Source organism: Homarus americanus, unplaced genomic scaffold (genome assembly GCF_018991925.1).
Source record: "Homarus americanus isolate GMGI-L3 unplaced genomic scaffold, GMGI_Hamer_2.0 scaffold31037, whole genome shotgun sequence".
In the NCBI taxonomy this organism is placed as follows: domain Eukaryota; kingdom Metazoa; phylum Arthropoda; class Malacostraca; order Decapoda; family Nephropidae; genus Homarus; species Homarus americanus.
In genome coordinates this window covers 8942655-8946683 of record NW_024722227.1, presented here as the reverse complement: position 1 = coordinate 8946683, position 4029 = coordinate 8942655, and the positions used below count along the sequence as shown (strand labels likewise).

The following is a 4029-nucleotide window of genomic DNA, read 5'->3' as shown; positions in this document are numbered from 1 at the left end:
TGATCTGAAGGAGAGATTAATTGCATTCGGATATATTCGGTTTTGAATATGTACTATTAATGCAAAATAAAGTTGATTGCTTGATTTATAGTAACATATAGAGCTTACTATAACTTCATGTGTGAAGTGAGGTGTGGTGGAGTGGATGAAGAGGAATACACTAAGGTGGTATGGACATGAGCCGAGGGTGCATGAAGACAGGGTGACCAAAAATTTTTATGATAACAAGAGAGGGGAATGTTGGGAGGGTTAAACCAATTGAGACCTGGGATAAAAGAGTTAGAGAGTTTGTTGAAGAGAGAGCGGGAAGGGGAGGAAGTGTTTGAAAGAGCAAGTGAGATGTGCAAGGATAAAGTGGCCTGGAGACATTTCTGCCATGGCCACCCCCTGTTGGGGAGTTCCTGGGAGGGAACAAGGCGTCGGCGATATTGATTGATCAAAACAAGAGGTGCCGGAGCGGCGCTCCGGTGAGCTCCGGCAGCACTGTGTGGGGTTCAGGATATTTGGTTCACACTCAGGATGGGATGGAGAAAGGAAACTCACAATGTGCTCTCTATATACATGTTGTATTGGATGTACAATGCAGCTTGGTGCTGGGAAGGCAGCATGGTTACAAGCGTGATGTAGAGAGAGCTGGTTGGTGAGGATGCTCAGAGGAGGACCAGCTTGTGGGTCGCCATGCTCGCCGGCGGGAGCGAGGACCACCAGGCAGGCGGAGGAGGAGGAGGTGTTGCTGGCTGGTTGGTGAAGGTAGAAAGAGACAGGTCACCACGAGGTCAGGTCTTAAATAGCGGGGGGTAGGCGTGGCTTAGTAGTTGACCCCCGCTCCGTGATGTATGGCGGCGCTGGTTGACCTAGACCACGAGGCATACACTGGGGAATTGGTGGGGTCGGCTACTCAGCGACAAACAGCGTTTGTAGGGGAGAAATCCACTACAACTGCACCCCTGGGTACAGTCTCACCCAAAAGTTCGTTAATTCAACCAGCCAGCTATTGCTGCACTGCTTGCTTCAGATGGATGAACTTGAGTCTGTTACTTCGAACCTTTCGATTCATTCTTATCGGTTTCATGTTCTGGTTGGTACTGAGACATCTGAAGAAGGCAGTGCAGCAATATCTGGCTGGGAGAGTTAACGAACTTTTGGGTGAGACTGTACTAACATCCCTGGCGACTCAACTGCTTAGGTCATATGCTGCCTACCCATATGTGAGATCACAATTTCTCTTGTCTGGAGAAAAATCATCGATTTAGCTCTAGTTTTTATTGATACCTTTCGTGTGACGTCATTCGGTTTCCAGTAGTAATGTTGTCGGCCATTTCCGAGGTGATGGCTGCGGGTGGTGAGCTAATTGTTCATGTGTTCTTATTCCGTAAATAATGGGGAACCATTGTGCTAATATTGGATAATGTAGATTCTTAACTTAAAGATTAATGATTATTTAGGTGACTGATATTTTAAAGATAACTACTATACTCCCAGATGAGTTGATGACAATGTTAAATTTTACCACTATGAGGTGACTTACTTATGCTGTAAATGTTTTCAATATTCTGAATCAGATATCTCATTCAACGAAATATGGGAATGAATATGTGAGAATCAATTTATAAATTAAGACTTTAAGATGTGTGTATCATTTTACAAAATGTGGTGTGGGGTCTAATCGTGTTGTAGGTGTAAGATCAGTGTTTGTCTCTCGGTGTATGATTTCACATCCTCTGTACAGTTGTGTTGTGTATTGACCCCCGGTAGGTTGAAAAGGGTGAAAGTGTCGGTGACGTAGTGAGAGGTGATATCACGAGGAGCCAGACAGGTTTAAGATTACTTTATTATAATATAATTTATGACACATTCTGTACAGTGTTTCCACTATCATCAAGCGGCTGTTTCACCTTAAAACTCAGGAGCTAAAGTAAAAGAAAGGGAAGACAAGCTAGTCTTGTAAAAACAACAACCCCTCCTTTTTCGCAATCTATCAATATTTCTCAACCCGAGGAGATGCAGCGCCACCACTTATTCAAGTTAGGATGGGGGGGAGGGGGGACGGCTTCTTGACGAGCCAACAAGCTCCACCGGACCACCACCTACATCTACCATCCAAGGTCGGGCAGAAAGAAAAGAGGAAGTTCTTGAATAATTAATTTACTGTGAATGTTTTGCCAATTTATGCAAGTGTGCATATATATATATATATATATATATATATATATATATATATATATATATATATATATATATAATATATATATATATATATATATATATATATATATATATATATATATATATATATATATCTACACACACACACACACTCCGGACTGGCATCACACAACAAAAGAAAATTCTTATTCCGTTATCTAGATACTGGCCGGAGGAAAGAACAAGTTTTTATATGAAGAGTTTAACAGTTAAATGTCTTGAAGCCACCACAAGTCTCGTGCAATAACGCGAACCATCTTCCTGTAGTGTCTAATAAACATCTAATAATTGTTTGTGACCACTAGTAATTTTTTTTCTTTGGGGGGGGGGTATTAATCGTGCAGATATAATGTTGCCTGGAATTACAATAAAACCGTATTATCAAATACAGTATATTATATATAGAAAATATTTGTCCTGCAATTAAAGTTACTCACACAAGCTGGGGGCTGAGGGAGGACCCTGACTCCCGGAGGTGGGAGTGTCAGTGGTCGTGTGCGAGTGAGGAGAAATGCACCACACCTCACCCACTGCGGTGTTGATGTAGAATAATTCCTTGGCCAGTTTTGGTGATAGCAGGAACTGAGATCTTTGTGTTAGGCTAGACAGTAACAGAAACACTTGTATTTACAGGACGAACAACGGCGACTGTGCTTAGCTTAATCAAAAGTGCATGATAATGATCTTTACAACACAGACCAGTATTACTGTGGTTGAACAGAGATGCGTATTCACAGTGCTGATGAAAGGAGCTGTAAGCGGACCGGAGCAGCAGCACAGCGGTGCAAGTGCTCTCAACACGGAACAAGGACTGTCAGGGTCTGACTTCACGTCCCGTCAGCAAGAACTGCTCCAGGCAGGTGCGAAGTCAAGGGCAGGCCTCTCCCACTCACTCCCATTTCTCAAGACGTACAGTATTACCCAACACGACCCGTCCCAACCCAACCACTTTCAATTCCTTCAATATAAGACTCTCTAATCATGTTACTAACTCATAACTGTATGTAGAAAATATCCTCTTGAGAATTAATGTTGTTAAATATTTTAAAGTTGCCAACACCTACTTATATAGAGTCTTATAGGGAGAAAGGAAAAAAACTAAAATTATATTTATAGCGGTTCCATCGGAAATGTATATTTTTAGAGTATTTTAATTGAAAAATTACCAACAATATTATTTTTTCAAAGTAGCCAGGGCTTTGAAGTAGAGGGAAAATGTGGGGTAAAAACAAACAAACACGAAACAAACTTTTGAAAACCTGACCTAACGTTTCTTAACCTTTAAAAAATCCTGAGACTATAAAAAGCTCCCTTAACTCATGAGACATACGGCAAGGGCATGCGGTCCGACTAATTACCCAAATGTAGCCGCAATGAAGTCAAATAATGGTCCTACATGAATAAATCGGACTGCTAATCACTTCTCGACTAGTATATGGTGTCACAAAGTCACAAACAATTGGAAAACTTACTTTAATCTGAGTTAATAGATCGAGTGCATGTACCGAGGGAGGGAATACTAATAGTTGTAGAAAGTTAAATGATGGTCGGTAGAAGCGTAAAGCTGTGAATCACTTCTGATTATTATTTGGTGTCATAGTAACAAGGTTGGTAAACTTAATTTAATCTGAGTTGTGTTAGGTTAGGTTAGGCACATGCACTTGATCTATTAACTCAGATTAAATTAAGTTTACCAATTTTTTGTGACTTCGTGACTTCAAATACTAGTCGAGAAGTGATTGGTAACCCGATTTATTCACGTAGGACCATTATTTGACTTCATTGCGGCTACATTTGGGTACATTTGGGTAATTAGTCGGACCC

The 4029-nt window shown here is 41.1% G+C and overlaps 1 protein-coding gene across 1 annotated transcript in view; it reads right to left on the bottom strand.

Annotated features, from left to right (window-relative positions):
- The window catches only part of LOC121862511, a 15584-nt gene extending 12560 nt beyond the window's left edge, over window positions 1–3024 (bottom strand). Inside the window, exon 1 of the mRNA XM_042360817.1 lies at window positions 2643–3024. The gene's annotated coding sequence lies outside the window, so the exon portion shown is untranslated. The remainder of the gene's footprint in view (window positions 1–2642) is intronic.
- Window positions 3025–4029: the final 1005 nt, after the last annotated feature.